This window comes from Tenrec ecaudatus, chromosome 1 (assembly GCF_050624435.1).
Source record: "Tenrec ecaudatus isolate mTenEca1 chromosome 1, mTenEca1.hap1, whole genome shotgun sequence".
In the NCBI taxonomy this organism is placed as follows: Eukaryota; Metazoa; Chordata; class Mammalia; order Afrosoricida; family Tenrecidae; genus Tenrec; species Tenrec ecaudatus.
Window position 1 is genome coordinate 107724782 of NC_134530.1, and position 17805 is coordinate 107742586.

The 17805-nt window shown below is 42.7% G+C and overlaps 1 non-coding gene across 1 annotated transcript; it reads left to right on the top strand.

Moving 5' to 3' along the window:
• The first annotated feature begins 982 nt into the window (after positions 1–982).
• Positions 983–1116, top strand: LOC142437727 (small nucleolar RNA SNORA42/SNORA80 family). The gene has a single exon (XR_012782253.1). It is a non-coding gene; the product is annotated as a small nucleolar RNA SNORA42/SNORA80 family (small nucleolar RNA).
• Positions 1117–17805: the final 16689 nt, after the last annotated feature.

Genomic DNA, 17805 nt, shown 5'->3' on the forward strand with positions numbered 1-17805 from the left:
TTGTGCCAACCTGGCTGATAAACACATGTGGGGTTAATAGAAAGGGCAGAGGGATAAATGGCTCAGTGAACCTCGTTTTTCTAGTTCTTGGGTCTCTTGCTTTCTGATGGTTGGACCAGGGTACCTTACCCGCTTCCCTGCTTTGGATGACAAGGTTCACTTCCTGCAAGACATCCCTGAGGAGAAGCCTCATGGACCTACTCTGATCTAGCTCTCGGTGCTGGAGCACCCGTGTGGAGACCCCTGCCAGCGCTGAGATGCTTACATGTTCACTGTTGGGACCCTCTCTCTCTCTGCTTGACATTCCTGTTGACAAGCCACATGGAGCTAAGCTGATAAAGCCACAGCCTTGGAGCTGGAGGAGCCACGTGGACACCCATGCCAGGCTGAGATGCTTCCACTGCCACTGGATCCACAAGACTTTCCACCCACGGGCTTGAGATCTTTCTGCATTCAGTATCATTGCATGTGTTGCATGAGTCTGAAGAGGAAATTATAGCCTGGTATTGGACAAACGGGCTAATATCAGACTTATGAACTTGATCTGGATTGGGCTGGGACTTTTTCTTAATATACAATTTTCTTTGATATAAAGCTCTTTCTTATACATGTATGAGTGTCCCTGGATTTGTTTCTCCAGTCAATCCAGTGTAACACAGACATAGAAACTGCATGAGTAGAATTGCCCCACAGGGATTCCAAGACTGTAAATCTTTTCAGAAGTAGATTACCATAACTTCTTCCTTTAGAGTGGCTTGTGGATTTACACAGCTATGATATTTCACTACTGTGTCAGTAGGCCTCCTATGAAATAACTTTAAGTATGAAAAAATTAGCCAAGAAATATTAAATTATTTTCCCAAAATCATGGTCATTAGTATTATATAACAGAACAGACATTTGATCCCAGGGGTCTCATTCTAAAAGGTTATGGTCATCATTGGTATTCAGAGAAGATTTCCCCAATTATAGTCATTTTGGTGCATGGATTTGGATTTATGGCAGGTCCGATCCCATGGGCCTCTCACAGTGTCCCATGCTAAAGCAAACTGTCACCCTGAACCATTGCCTGGCTTTACCCGGTGGATTTAAGGCACTGAAGTGAGTTGCACAGTGAAAAAATATCATTTTGGACACTATATTGACTATATATAATCATTTGGACACTCTACTAGTCCTAAAAACTCACTTATCATTGATTTCCCTTATATTTTGATTTTCATCTGATGAAGAACCAATTATATTGACATAAGAAGTACAAAGTGTAGTGAAGGTGTTAGCAAAAAACAAAACTTCAGGAATTTATGGAATACCAACTGAAATGTTTCAATGAGCTAGTAATGCACTGGAAGCACTCACAAGAAATTTGGAAAACAGCTACTTGGCCAACTGACTGGAAGAAATACATATTGTGCCCATTCCAAAGAAAGATGGCCCAACAGAATGAAGAAATTACCAAAGAATTATCTTTCCTATCATATTGAAGTAAATTTTACTGAAGCTCATTCAACAACAGTTGCAACAAGGAGTTACCAGAAATTCAAGAAGAGGGTGTGAAATGAGGGAGATCATGGTTGATGTTCGATGAATCTTGGCTAAAAGCAGAGAATATCAGAAAGATGTTTACTTGTGTTTTATTGACTATTGTGATAGTTAAGGTTTATTGTGCCAACCTGGCCTGGGATTAATTGAAGAGAATAGAGATAAATGGTTCAATGAACCTCGCCTTTCTTGTTCTCTGGTCTCTTATTCTCTCATGGTCAGACCAGTGTGTTACTGCCTTAGCTTGTTCTTTGCCTCCTCTGGCAAGCCTTACTTCCTGCAAGAAATCCCTGAGGAGAAGCCACATGGACCTACCCTGATGCAGCCCAGGGTGCTGGAGAAATAGCGTGGAGACCCCTGCCGGCGCTGAGATGCTTACACGCTCACTGATTTGGCTTTCCTCCTGCATTCACCATTATTGCGTGTATGTTGTGAGTTTGAGGAGGACTTTGTAGATCGGCGTTGGACATATGGGCTAATGGACTTAGGGGCTTGGACTGGACTGGGTTGAGATGCTTTCTTAATGCACACTTAACTTTTATATAAAACACTCATATACATATGAATTTCTGTGGATTTGTTTCTCTAGTCTACCCAGACCAATACAACTATGTAAAAGCATTCAAATATGTAGATCATAATATGGCTAACATTGAAAAGAATGGGAATTCCAGAACATTTCACTGTACTGATGTGAACATTTACATAGATTAAGAGGCAGTTGTGTGAACAGAACAAGGGAATATTGCATGTTTTAAAATCAGGAAAGGTGTGTGTGTCAGGGTTGTATCCTTTCACCATTCTTACTCAATCTGTATACTGGAAAATAATCCCAGAAACAATTATATTAAGAACAATATAGCCTCAGGATTAGAGGAAGTCTTATTAACAACCTTATATACGTAGATGACAAAACCTTGCTTACTGAAGGAGAGGACTTGAAGCACTTACTGATGAAGATCAAGAATTGTACCATTCCAAAAAAAAGAAAAAAGAATTGTACCATCCAAGATGGATTACACCTCAATGTACATAAAACCAAACTCCCCCCAAGACACAAGACCAACAGACAGCATTTATGATAAATAAGCAATTAGGGTCAAGGATTTCATTTTGCTTGGATGCATAATCAATGCATGGATGCAGCAGTGAAGAAATCAAACACCACGTTGCATTGGGCAAATCTGCAGGACAAAATTTCTGTAAACTACTGGAGAGCAAGGATGTCACTTTGAGGGCTAAGGTGAGCTTGGCTCAAGCCATAGTATTTCACTCACCTCTTGTTTTTATGTTGGTCGGTGCCATCGAATTGGCATCTAACAGTATCTTCAGAGTACTGAAAAGTAAAGATGTTACTTTGAGGACTAAGATACGCCTGGCTGAAGCCATGGTTTTCTCCATTGCCTCCTATGCATGTGAAAGTTGGACATTGAATAAGAAAGACTGAAGAATGGGTGCATTTGATTTGTGATACTGGAGAAGAATATTGGAAGTATGACAGACTGCTAAAAAGATAAATCTCTCTGTGTTGGAAAGGCAAGGATGGCAAGACTTCATCTGTACTTCGGACATATTGTCAGGAGAGACCAGTCTCTGGAGAAGGACATTATGTTTGGTAAAGCGGAAGATCCAGGAAACAGAAGAAGACTCACAGAGAAAGATTGACACAGTGAATGCAACACCAGGCTCCAAAATAGGAACAACTTTCAGAATGTCACAAGACCAGACAGTGTTTCCTTCCGTTGTGCATAAGGTCACTATGAGTCTATTTGATGGGCCTACCAACACATCAGCTTGCTTACTCGAGGGTTTTGTATTTATGTCTGACTATTTGTGTTTTAAGTGGAATTTTACAGAGCAAATTAGATTCTCATTCTGCAAGGCATACACACATTTATCTGTGACACGCACAATCTCCATAACATGCCAACACTCTTACCCTTTCCACCTTGTCTGCTTGATTTCTATCCAGCTGGTCCCCTGCCCCTCATAGCTATCTCATCTTTGATTTCAGGTGAATGGTGACTGTTGTAGTGCATATCATTGGTTGTTTACCTTAGGCCAGGTTATTTGGCTGAAAGGTGACCTCTGGGAGTGGCTTCCATTCCAGGTTATACGATATCATGTCTCTCATCAGTGCAGTAAGTCTGATATTTTAAAAAATGAATTTGAGTCTTCCATTCTACCTATAGAATCTCTGTTTTATCCCTGGTCAGAAGGAGTTGTTGTAGTAGCGAGGCACCATCTAGTTCTGGTTTCACACTAGAAGAGGCTGTAGTTCCAATGAGCCATTAATTCTGTGTATTACTTGATTGATTTTTTTTAAGAAAAGTACAAAGGCTGCTTGTTTAAAAACTTCATTTGTGTTTTGAGATTATTTCTATTCCATGTAAATCAGAGTCCTCTGCATTCTGCTTGGCAAATATTAACTTCAGCCCTGTTGCTGCTAAAATTGCATCAAATCCTGATTTATGCTTTCTTGAACTATGGAGGGGGGTTATATTATGATGATTCATTTTCAGTTCAAATTCCTAGTTAACAGAAAGACAACTCCCACTGGTTAAGTTCAGTGTTCTAAAAATAATTACCAAATGTGGTAAAATGTTTTTGGATAACAATTACTTGCATGATTTTTCCAATAAAGCCAAGAGACAAAATGAAAAATCATTATATTTGGTCTTATTTGAGACCTGATGATTTACATTTATTTTCACCAGCTGATGTCTCTCAGGTGTTGACAATCTTTCACATTTTCCCTCAGCAAATGGAAAATAGCATTACCCCCAGATTTCATACTTTTGTTCTATGCTAGAATTATTCCAGAATGTTTATTCTTACATGTGATATCTTAGGCCTCTGGCTGAATCAAGCCAGAGCCTTCTGTCAGCCATTTTGACCTTCTGTCAGCTGTTTTCACTAAACAGCATAGTCTCTGAGAAATTCAAGGGGAGATTTCGCTCCCTGCGCTCAAAATAGACATTAATCACATTCATTTTCGCCACTTTCAAACAGAAACAACCAAAGACAACAATAAAACAAAATAATCAAAACTTTAACTTCTCATATTCTTTCCAGAAAGCAACCCCATAAACAGCATGGCTAGCCAAAGAAGAAAAAATACCACGCGGCAGAGGTCAAACAAGCATCCATTCTTCATCTTCACGATTTGTTTCTCTAGTATCCCACTCCCTAGGTACCATAATGTGTTAGTCTGGGTTGACTAGAGAAACAAATCCATAGACACTTACATAAATTTAAGAGAGAGCTTTATATCAAAGAGCAATTGTACATTGAGAAAACATCCCAGCACGGTCCACATCAAGTCCATAAGTCCAGTATTAGCCCATATGTCCCATACTAGTCCATAAATTCCTTGTTAAACTCACTCAGCACATGCAACGATGCTGAAAGCAAGAGATCACAGGCCAGGGTGGAATGTCCGGTGGAAGAATGTGAGCGCTGCTGTGCTCTCCATGTGGCTCTTCCAGCTCCAGGGCTCTAGCTGGTAGATGGCAAAGATCTGGTTGATACTGGGCTCCTTCTCCCAACAGGTTCTGGAGTAGGTAAGTGGACTGAGGCAGTCTGTACTCCTCATTCCATGGTTGGGCATTTTCTCAAAGGGTCTAACTCAGGGCTTGAATGACCTTGAGATACGTATGATTTTAGAGATCTTGTATCCTGGGTAAAGGAAGAACTACCTGCACTGTTTGGGATAAGGCACCACTGTTTGATGGTTCTGTTTCAAAAGATGTCAAGGAGCTTCCAGCAACACCAACAGCACCAAACTGCTGCCCAGCTACTGAATGTGGACTGAACTGACTATATGGTGGCATCCTGCCAAAACATCCACAGGCGCCTACTGACTGGAATGAAGAAATAGAGGAGCCTAGTGAAGATGAATGATAGCTGGGTCTTGAGGAAAAGAGCACTGTGGTTTTGGTGGCTCACAAACAGTGAGGTCTTGACTATCACTTCCACGGAATAAGATGTATTTAAAGACTTCTTCTCGAGGTGGAATTGGACGATCTGTTGGTGTGCCTTCGGTAACAAAGGACTGAACTCCATGATTGCTTCAGGAACCAGATCCAAACAGAGAGAGGGTGTGTCCCACCTCCAGATAGGAAGATAGGAGTTCCCGGAATCCTCAGGAGAAGGCCATGCCCACACAGAGGCATCATTGGCTATGACCTGACTCACAGGCTAGACTCCACCTCTTCACTTAAATTGGTAGGAGGTTATGTAACTGCCTCATTGCCAGATTGAGACCGACTAAGGAAGAAAGCCTGACTATCTACTTCTAATAATCATACAATGAAAATCCTATAAATCATAATGGTCTTGATTTCAAATTGATCACGGTGACGGTGCAGGACCAGTAAGTGCTTGTTAAGCCCTACATGGGTCTCACCCTGTGAGTTCTGGGTGGACTCTATGACAGCTACCAGCAACAGAACTTATGCCAAATTACTTACTATTCATATTTGTTCTTGTCTTTTAATGAAGGCTGTGAACTACAACCTTTGAGATGTAAATAATTGAGCAGTAGGTATACTCAATAAAAGTTGGCTAGTATTGACCATTAACTTTATCCTTCCTACTATATCACTTCATCACTGTGATAGTTAAATTCTATGTCAACTTGAGTGTGCTAGGATTCTCCCATGATCTAACATAATGTGGTTCAATCCGTGATTTGACCACAGCAGTTGTGGGAAGAATAGGGTAGAGTACTACCTCTTTATTTCTTTCTTTATTTTAGTTGTAAATTGAGGGTATGCATGTTGGGGGGGGCAGTGGTTATATTTTAGAGCAACAACTCAGCATCCAACACATCAAATCACTTATAAATGTGCTCCTCACCCTGTATCCTAATCCCTTTCTCTGATTTCTCTTCTCCCTCCTGTGATTCACTATTTTCCCTTTCACCAGTTAATACATCTCAACCTTCTAATCCAGGGGCCCTCAAACTTTTTAGACAGCGGCCAGTTCACTGTCCCTCAGACCCGTTGGAGGGCTGGACTATAGTTTAAAAAAAGCTATGAACAAATTCCTATGCATACTGCACATATCTTATTTTGAAGTAAAAAAACAAATAGGGCAAAAACACCCGGCGGGCTGGATAAATGTCCTCGGCGGGCCGCATGTGGCCCATGGGATGTAGTTTGAGGACGCCTGTGTCTGTTTCATCTTCCCTCCCTTGTCCTCCCCTTCTGGGCAACCTCCAAAACGGATCCCTCTGGTATGTAAGTGCTTGTCTTGGTTTTGATCTTTAGACTACTGCTCTTATACAATATTTGTTCTTCTGTGATGGATGAACTTCACTCAGCATAGTCTTCTTCAGGTCCATCCATGTCATGAGGGGCTTTGTTGTTTTGTCTTTTTTTTTTTTTTGACAAGGATTGCTTTTATTGAGGGACTGTTCAGAAATGTCGAGGTCAGTACGTCTAGAGAAGAGGGAGGGGGGCGGTTATTTCTTGGTCTCCTCCTCTTTGGTTAAAGTCTTGATCTTTCTTGACCTGGAGGTACTCCTCATGGCACTTGAACACGTCCTTTGTCTTGGAACTGCAGTCCTCAGCCTGGCTGTGAACTTTGCCTTCAGCTTGTGGATGCGTCCCATGAGAATTGGCTTGTTCTTGAACACGTTCCCCTCCACCTTCAGGTATAGGCTGTGATACATGCGGTGGTCAATCTTCTTAGATTCTTGGTATCTTCTCATCCAGGTCACCTGGGGCCTTTAAGCATTGGCAATATGTACCCTTTCACTTGCCTGTACCCAAATGCCTGCTCTTCTGGTGGGTTAAAGTGTTTCTCTGGCATCAAGCCCCAAAATAGACAGTCACAGGTTTGTGGATGACAATGCCATCTTTGATCAGTTTCTGGATTTGCTGATGGGAGTTGGCAATTTCATGATTTCATTGGTCTCAATGAGTTCCAACCAGACTTTCTTCTTGCCACAGTGGAGGATGCTGGAAGTGAGCTGAAACCTTAGCATATTCCTGGCTAAGGCCTCAGCACTGAAAGGAAAGCTCATCTTTATTTTTAATAATGCATAATATTCCATTTTTGTGTGTATGTACCAAAGTTTCTTTATGCATTCTTCTACTGATATGCATTTGGGCTGTTCCCAACTTCTTGCTATTGTGAATAGTGCATACGGGATGAACATGGGAGTACGTATGTCTTTTCTTGTTCTGGCTCTAACTTCTTTAGGGTTAAGTTAGACTGGGTTGTCTACAGAAATAAAACCAGGGCCATTAATATATGAATAAGAAAGAACTCTATATCAAGAAGTAACTATACATCAAGAAGTTATTCCAGTCAAGTCCCACTCAAATCCAGGCTAATTGGAGCCCTCTTTACATCCATATAGCTGCAGGACAATGACTCAGAAAGGTGAAGCATGTAACAGGGAGATCACTGGCCAATAGGTACAGTGTCACATGGATCCATGGTCAATGAGAACATAGTGGAGCACAGACAGTTGCTCACATGGGGCCACCCTGGAAGCAGACGCAGAATCTAAGCAAGGAGGAAGGTGAAGGGCAAGAGAGAAAGTGGTTCCCAAAGTCTCCCATAAAAAGGCCATACCCGCAAGGAGGCATCATCAGGCTGTTCCTGACTCATAGGTTGAACTCTACCCCTGCACTTTCATCCAGGTAGAAGTTGACAAAAAATCTAACTACCATAGACCACCTCTTGTCAATTTGACACCTGTACACTTTTTTTAGTACTTTATTATTAATTGGGAATTAATACATATATCATATCATTTCATAGTTCAATCATGTTTTGCAGCATTGTCCAATTGCTACTACAATAAATTTCCAAACACTTTTTTTCTTCCTGGACTCCTTGACAGTGTCTCCCTTTTAACACACCACCACCACTGTACCCCTGTACCCCATGCCTCCAAACTTTTTTTCTACTGGCTGTCCCTATAGATTTGTCAATCCTGGGTTTCATATACTGAAAGGCATATAACATAACTTCAAGATGGAGATGCGTTTAACCATACTTTGTGGGATATAAAAAGACTGTTCCCACACTGCTTGCAGCTAATGGTAATGATGATTGTCAAGCTATCTCCCTGAAGGCCTGCAGACCAGTCTGGTCCACTGTAGGTGGGGTTCTCACTCCACTAAAGGTGGTTTCCATGGAGAGCCAGAGAACATGTCAAACCTGCTCAGTGTCATCCAAAATTAGTCTGGCATGCTTAATCTAGGATCCGCCCATCTTGTCACATGTATACCCCAATTCCTCCCCTTCCTATTGCTTGCATGCCCCTAGACCATCGCTCCCCTTATTACTGTATTACCTATAGTGCAACTCCTTCCTGTAACTTATGTCTTTACCTGTGATTAGGGGGCTTGCATGCTCCCCAAAGATATATTAACATTGGTTAGCAATAAAAAATCTCTCTCCCCCATTCTCTTCCTCTCGACCCTAGTTCCCAATCTCCATCTCCCCCAACTCTCCCCCTGGTCCTCTCTCCCCGCCCTCACTTGTCCTCTCTCCCCTTTTCTCCTTCCCCTCCCCCTCTCTCCTACCCTCTCAGCTCCCATCTCTACATGGACCCCCAAGCGGGGCTGAGGTGAGCATGCTACCATGACTCCATTATTTCAATCTCTCTTCTATCTCCATATTCTCGATGACTTTATTATAAAATATATGTAAATATTACAATTGTACAATTGCATCTATCAAACCTATGATTAGTTGTGGGGGCCCGGCCATCCCCCACAATACTTCATCTTTAAACAAAGACAAAAATAAAATCATGTTTGTGCCTAACAGGATACAACTAAAATGCATACAACCCAAAGTGCAACAGCCCCGTTTACATTGTATTCTGTAAGTGAACAAAGCAAAAATAGTTTATGCCCAACAATTGCAGTTCTGTGAACACCTACACTAGAGTCCTAGAAACACCTTCCTACCGCCATCTCATTCCTACTAGATCTATTAGGAAATGAGAAGACTACTCAGGGGGACTCCTCCCTTGATCCACTTATTTAAGACTAAAGTCAACCATGGAAGTTTGTAAGCCAGCTACTTTTTATTATTATTATGTTCTCCATATTGCATTTTACACATACACTGATAGCTCCTAACACACCCTTTTCTTTCCTTTAAAAAAATCATTTTATTAGGGGTACATACAACTCATCACAATCCATACATACATCAATTGTGTAAAGCACATTTGTACATTCAATGCCCACATCATTCTCAAAACATTTGCTCTCCACCCAAGCCCCTGGCATCAGCTCCTCATTTACCCCCTCCTTCCCCACTCCCCCCTTATGAATCCTTGATAATTTATAAATTATTATTATTTTGTCATATCTTACACTGTCTGATGTCTTCCTTCACCCACTTTTCTCTTGTCCATCCCCAAGGGAGGAGACTATATGTAGATCCTTATAATTGGTGGCATCGCCACTCTCACCACTGGTCCTGAAAGGATCACCTGCCCTGGATTCCCTATTTTTCCAGTTCCAATCTGTACCAGTGTACATCCCCTGGTCTAGCCAGATTTGTAAGGTAGAATTGGGATCATGATATGGAAGGGGGGGCATTTAAGGACTAGAGGAAAGTTGTATGTTTCATCATTGCTACACTACACCCTTACTGGCTCATCTCTTCCCCGCAACCCTTCCGTAAGCGGATGTCTAGTTGGCTACAGATGGGCTTTGGGTCTCCACTCCACACTCCCCCTTATTCACAATTTATATGATTTTTTGTTCTTCGATGCCTGATACCTGATCCCTTCAACACCATGATCGCACAGGTTAGTGTGCTTCTTCTATGTGGACTTTGTTGCTTCTGAGCTAGATTGCCGCTTGTTTATCTTCAAGCTTTTAAGACCCCACCCAGATGGAATATCTTTTGATAGCGGGGCACCATCTGCTTTCTCCACCACATTTGCTTATGTACCCATTTGTCTTCTGTGATCACATGAGGGAGGTGAACACACAATGATATGGGGTTTTGTTCTTTGATGCCTGATAACTGATCCCTTCAGCACCTCGTGATCACACAGGTAAGCCAGCTACTTTACGCCTTTTTCTCTCCCCCATTATGATATCTAGGATAATTTTTACACTGCTTATTCCTACCAACCCAATGCTCTGAGGAAGCTAGCATGTTCTTTGATGTGAAGAACATTCATTCCAGTTGGCACCTTGTGAGTGAGGGCCATCTATCAAGTCAACAAGCAGGGTGTACTATCTCTCAGCATCAAACATCTTCCCTCTTCATTCGGTAGAGTTTTGGCAACTCATTAATAGCCATTCTAAGGTCAATGTTGGGTTAGGCACAGGTCGGGGACATTAGGAACAGCTTGACCTGCCCTTAATTAGACTGATAACAGCTAGCTTCAAAGGGCTCCAGGACAGTGAGCCATCTCCTTGGTATCAGGTGGAATGACGAAGACAACACCCCACCTTGGAATTTCACAGATGGAGATGGCTTAAGCCCCTGCAGCTGCAGCTCCTACCCCTGCCCCTCCCCTTTTTTATTTAATAAAATTTTATTGTTCAAAATGCACACTTGGTTGAACCTGCTCATACATCTTCATCAGCTGCTGGGCTGTATCCTTGCTTGGTAGTCTTGGTGTAATTACTTGAGCTCTGTGTTTTGAAACCAGTTGATAAGTCCTTTACTAGGCAGCTCCTGGAGGGCTGCCCTGGCCAGGGAACCTCGAATCTTCAGTCTCTCAGAAACAACAGCTGGGGTGATAAGCTTATAGCTGGGAACTTCTTGTGTGTGTGTGTGTGTGTGTGTGTGTGTGTGTGTGTTTAACGTTTTATTAGGGGCTCATACAACTCTTATCACAATCCATACATATACATACATTAATAGTATAAAGCACATCTGTACATTCTTTGCCCTAATCATTTTCTTTTTTTTACATTTTATTAGGGACTCATACAGCTCATCACAATCCATACATATACATACATCAACTGTATAAAGCACATCCATACATTCCCTGCCCCAATCATTCTCAAAGCATTTGCTCTCCACTTAAGCCCTTTGCATCAGGTCCTCTTTTTTTTTTCCCCTCCCTCCCCGCTCCCCCTCCCTCATGTGCCCTTGGTAATTTATACATTGTTATTTTGTCATATCTTGCCCTATCCGGAGTCTCCCTTCCCCCCTTCTCTGCTGTCCCTCTCCCAGGGAAGAGGTCACATGTGGATCCTTGTAATCAGTTCCCCCTTTCCAACCCACTCTCCCAGCATCGTCCCTCACACCCTTGGTCCTGAAGGTATCATCCACCCTGGATTCCCTGTGCCTCTAGCCCTCATATGTACCAGTATACAACCTCTGCCCTATCCAGCCCTGCAAAGTAGAATTCGGATGATGGTACTTGGGGGGAGGAAGCATCCAGGATCTGGGGGAAAGCTGTGTTCTTCATCGGTACTACCTCGCACCCTGACTGACCCATCTCCTCTCCTAAACCCCTCTATGAGGGGATCTCCAGTGGCCGACACTTGGGCCTTGGGTCTCCACTCTGCACTTCCCCCTTCATTCAATATGGTATATATACACATACATATATTCTTTTTTTTTTTTTTTGCATGATGCCTTATACCTGGTCCCTTGGGCACCTTGTGATCACACTGGCTGGTGTGCTTCTTCCATGTGGGTTTTTTTGCTTCTGAGCTAGATGGCTGCTTGTTCACCTTCAAGCCTTTAGGACCCCAGACACTATATTTTTGATAGCTGGCCACCATCCGCTTTCTTCGCCACATTTGCTTATGCACCCATTTGTCCTCAACGATCCTATCATGGAGGTGTGCAGCCAATGATATGATGATTTTTTTGTTCTTTGATGCCTGATAACTGATCCCTTTGGGACCACGTGATCACACAGGCTGGTGTGTTCTTCCATGTGGGCTTTGTTGCTTCTGAGCTAGATGGCCGCTTGTTTATCTTCAAGCCTTTAAGACCCCAGTCACTATCTCTTTTGATAGCCGGGCACCATCAGCTTTCTTCACCACATTTACTTGTTCACCAACTTTGGCTTCAGCAGTTGTGTTGGGAGAGTGAGCATCATAGAGTGCCAATTTAATAAACGAAAGTATTCATGCATTGAGGGAGTGCTTGAGTAGAGGCCCAAGGTCCTTCAGCCACCTTAATATTAAACCTATAAATGTAGACACTTAGATCTATTTCCCCATCCTCATATATATGTTTGCATGTACATGTCTTTGTCTAGACCTCCATAAATACCCCTTGACTCCCAGCTCCTTCCTCCATTTCCCTTGACTTCCCTCCTGCCCCACTACCATGCTCCGTCCCCACCTGAGCTACAGCTATACCTCTTCTCTACGCAACCTTACCCTTGATCATTCCCCATCAGGCCTGCCACTCCCCCCTCACTACCATTTTGGGTCCCATGTTGTTCCCTTGTCCCTGTGTTTATTAACACCACTTCCTTACCCTCCTCCCCCTCCCCCAGCCGGAACTGTCTGTCCCCCCGGAACTGTCTGTCCCATTGTTTTTCCTCCAGATAGTTCATCCAGCCTGTCCTATTCAGACAGACCTGTGGAGACACTAACATGCACGAAAACAAGACAGAGGAAAACAAAACAACAATATACAGCCAGACAACAAAACAACAACAAAAACAAACCACTGACAAAGAACAAAACAAAACACTTCACAAAAGAGAGGCTTGTAGTTCGTTCAAGGATCGTTTGTTGGCCCTTAAGAGCGTTTTCCAGTCCAGTCTGTTGGGGCACCACGCCCTGGCCCCAAAGTCCACTTTTAGCATTCTCTGGGGACCTTGCCACTCCATTCCCTTGCTGTTTCGCTGCACTCCCCCAGTGATTTGCCTCGGTGTGGTGGGATCAGGTTAGGTGCAATTCCCACACTGTGTCTCTGGTGCTGTCCCCTGTATCGCCCTTAGTCACTGAGGGGCATCATGTCTCATAGTAGGGCCAGCCATGTTGTTCTCTCTGTGGACTGGCTGCTCTACTCAGGAACATCATCCTCACGGCCTAGTCGGCCAGGCTGTGTTCCACTCTCTCCTCCTGCCCCTTCATCTGCTCCCGTGTGCTCTGATCAGATATGTCCATCTCCCGGAGCTGCAGAATCAATGTCGTCCTTTGGAACAAATTCTTTTGGGGGGAGGGGCAGGAATCCATTTAATTTTTGGTGCTGGGGCCAGCCTCCCAGACCTCTCCACTGGTTCCCTACTCCACACTGGGATATTGCATTCACACCTTGCGGCACTGGGTTGAATCTGGTCCCACTTTCCCTGTGGAGATATAAATAGTACCCTCCCCTTGGGTGGGTTAGAGCCCCATGCCCCCATTTCCCTTTTCTTCCTTATATTCATCCTTTTATTTTCCTTTCCCCACCTCCTCCACCGTTGTCTACCATGTGCATCCCTGGTTTTGGTCTGGTCTCTGCCATACCACACAGTCTTCACCCAAGAAATGTTTGTATACAGTAGCTTTTTCCTATATGCCACTTTTGCATTAAAAAAATTTCTTTTAATACTTACCTCAGCAGGCTCATGTTGTACTTGTCCTTTTGTGCCTGACTTACTTCGCTTAGCATGATTTCCTCCAGCTCTTCCCATGCCGCTATGTGCCTCATACGTTCATCACTGCTTTTTAGTGATGCGTAGTACTCCATTGTATGTATATACCACAGTTTTTTAATCCAATCGTCAGTTGATGGAAATTTGGGTTGCTTCCAACTCCTTGCAATTGTGAACTGTGCCGCAATGAACATTGGAGCACAGATGTCTGGTCTTGGTTTGTTTCTTGCCTCTTCTGGGTATATGCCCAGTAGGGGGATTGCTGGGTCATATGGTAGCTCTATTTCCATCTGTTTTAGGTATCGCCAGATTGATTTCCATAGTGGCTGTATGTACTTACAGGCCCACCAGCAGTGGATGAGAGTTCCTGTCTCCCCACAGCCCCTCCAACCCTTGTTGCTTTCTGATTTTTGAATTGGGCTACCTTTGAGGGTGTCAGGTGGTACCTCATTGTTTTTTTTTAATTTTCTTCTCATTGTTTTAATTTGCATTTCTCTTATGGCTAAATATCAGGAACATTTTCTCATATGTTTGTTGGCCATTCGGATTTCTGTCCCTGTAAAATTTCTGTTCAAGTCTTTTGCCCACCTTTCAAGTGGGCTATTGTTTTTTTTTCTTTTTGGAAGCTAGCAGAGTATTGTAGATTTTAGTAATAAGGCCTTTGTCTGATGTGTCATTGCTAAAGATGTTTTCCCTAGCTGGGAACTTCTTTACAGAGCTTATCAAATGTGGCTTTGTCAAACAAGACCAGGTAATTGAGCTTGTCCCGAACTTTGCTTTTGGACCCCTTCTTCTTCTTGGCCTTGCCCCCAAATTAGCTCCCTGGGTCTTTGTCCTTCTTGGCTGACTTTCCGGCATCCTTCGTCTTGTCGTCCTTGGGCGGGCGGCATCGCAAAGCATGGAGAACAGCTATCAGCACAGCAGCCTCCCTAAGATGTCGTACAAAAAGCCCCCTCCCTTCTACCCGCCTGACCAAGCTTAAAAACTTGCTTTTCACCACAGATAGGTGCGACTTCACTGGCCACACTCTTGGACCTGCGGATCTCACCCAGGAGTTAAAAATAAACTTCTCCTTCTCCTTCTCTCTTGCCTGGCCTCAGTTTATCATTGTGGCGAGTAACGATAGTCAATGGGTGCTGTAGCAAGCTGGGGAGTTTCACACACATCTCCCTCTACCTTAGACCAATGGCTCCTTTGCATATTCTCATCAACCCTAGCCTCCTCAGGCTAGCTCATGGCATAGGCTCAGGTTCTATGCAATTCTTTAAATTTTGAACAATCAGCCTGTTCTTGTGCCTCCTCTCTAGTCCTTGTGGGCCAGGTCCATGAGTGTCAGTGGCCAGCCTGAACTTGTCTATTTCTGTGTTTCCTCTACTTCTGCTCAGGTGGATCCAGGTGGTCACCTCACTAGAATCCCAGGCTCCCTTTAACTTTCGGTCCTCAAGGTGGGGATTCTCTGATAGGTACAGACTTTTCTGACCTATGTGCATCCAGAGGCGACTTGCTTGCTCAGAATTTAAAAAGTTGAAGTCACTTCTTCCCCCGTTCTCCAATCTTTCAGCAGTTCTAATTGAGTATCTTTTAATGCAAATATCCTGACAGGTAAGGCAGTGGGTGGAGCTTACCTTTTCTAAGCTGCTACCTTGGCTTCAAACAAAAAGCCATTTCTTCCTAATGTCCCCTTTCACAAATCTAACACTGTGTAAGCCATTCCTTTATAAAAATATTTTCATATCCATACACATGCAAGTGCCACTTGCTTTGCTTCTCTTGAGAACCCAGCCCAACACATTCACCTTATCCTCTACCCATTTCTCACTTCTTTATTTCCAATCATTTCAAGAAAAATTTGGTTCAATTTCAGCTAAATAAGGATTATTTTTCTCCCCCATTTGACATCTTCAGTTGTTCAGTGTTGCTATGAAACTTTAAAACATGCTATCTTTAGACCCAGGGGAAAATGGAAAATGGTCTCAAAAATCCTGTTTATTTTCTCCCAAGTATTTGCTTACTGGATTCAAATGTACTTGAAGATGGGTGTGAAGCAAGTAAATGGTCAGTGTGTGCCTCTTTAGAATTCCTAAGTCACACAATGTAATGAAGGAAAAAAAGTGAATAAATATATCTTATGACTCATTTGATGACTACATACTTTCTTATACTTGCTTATGACAGATATATAAGTTAATATTGATTTAATCTAGAATTTTAATTTTTTATGATTTTATTAGGGCACAAACAACTATCACAGTCTACACATACATCAATTGTGTAAAGCACGTTTGTACATTCAATGCCCACATCATTCTGAAAACATTTGCTCTCCACCCAAGCCCCTGGCATCAGCTTCTCATTTTTTCCCCTCCCTTCCGGTCCCCCCTCCCTCATGAACCCTTGATAATTTATAAATTATTATTTTGTCATATCTTGCACTGTCTGATGTCTCCCTTCACCCACTTTTCTGTTGTCCATCCCCCAGGGACGAGGTTATATGTAGATCCTTATAATTGGTTCCCCCTTTCCACCCCACCCTCCCTCCACCCTCATGGCATTGCCACTCTCACCACTCGTCCTGAAGGGATTATCTGTCCTGGATTCTCTGTGTTTCCAGTTCCAATCTGTACCAGTGTACATCCCCTGGTCTAGTCAGATTTGTAAGGTAGAATTGGAATCATGATAGTGGGACAGGGGAGTGTAGGGGAGGAAGCATTTAGGAACTAGAGGAATGTTATATGTTTCATTGGTGCTACACTGCACCCTGACTGGCTCCTCTCCTCCCTGCAATCCTTCCGTAAGGGGATATCCAATTGCCTACAGATGGGCTTTGGGTCTCCACTCTGTACTCCCCCTTCATTCACAATGATATAATTTTTTTTTGTTCTGATGATGCCTGATACCTGATCCCTTCTACACCTCATGATCACACAGGCTGGTGTGCTTCTTCTTTGTGGGCTTTCCTGCTTCTGAGCTAGATGGCCATTTGTTTACCTTCAAACCTTTAAGACCCCATACCCTATATCTTTTGAAAGCCGGGCACCATCAGCGTTCTTAGAATTTTAATTTTTTTAATGATTCACTCAAGTGTGGTTTTATACTTGATATGATTAGCTGTTAGAAATGCCAAATAAATTGAAAGGCTGATTTCAACCCTACACTGGACACTTAATTTTTTTTATTAGTTATACACAGTCACTTTATTTTAGGCAATAAATAAGGTGAATTTATTAAATATAATACTATTTATTGCTAATTACCAAAGAGAACATGACAGGTTTCTACCATCAAGTAACTATTTTGTTCTATTGGAAACAAATATGTGGGGGGAAAATTCAGCATATATGCAAATAAAAATACTTTGTGAAGAACAGTTTTTAAAACAAGAAATATACATTAAGAAATCAGAAGGGTCTGGTGAGTGGGTGTGTTAAATAGCTTTTAACTCCATCCTCCAGGCTCCTCAGTCTCTCCTAGAAGCATCTGCTGTCTGGTCAATATCAACAGACACCCTTCCCTTTGACTTTGGTTTAGTTTAGTCAATGTGGAATCTAAGTAGCTGATCTGAAAGAAAGAGTAGATGAGATAAGGTTAGCCATTTTTAGAGCCATGGGACAAGAGTACAGATGGAGTCCCAGCTACTGTATGGCCAGATATTTTAAATTAATTATTTAAAAATAAATTGTCAAATAATATACAAAGTTAAGTAAAAA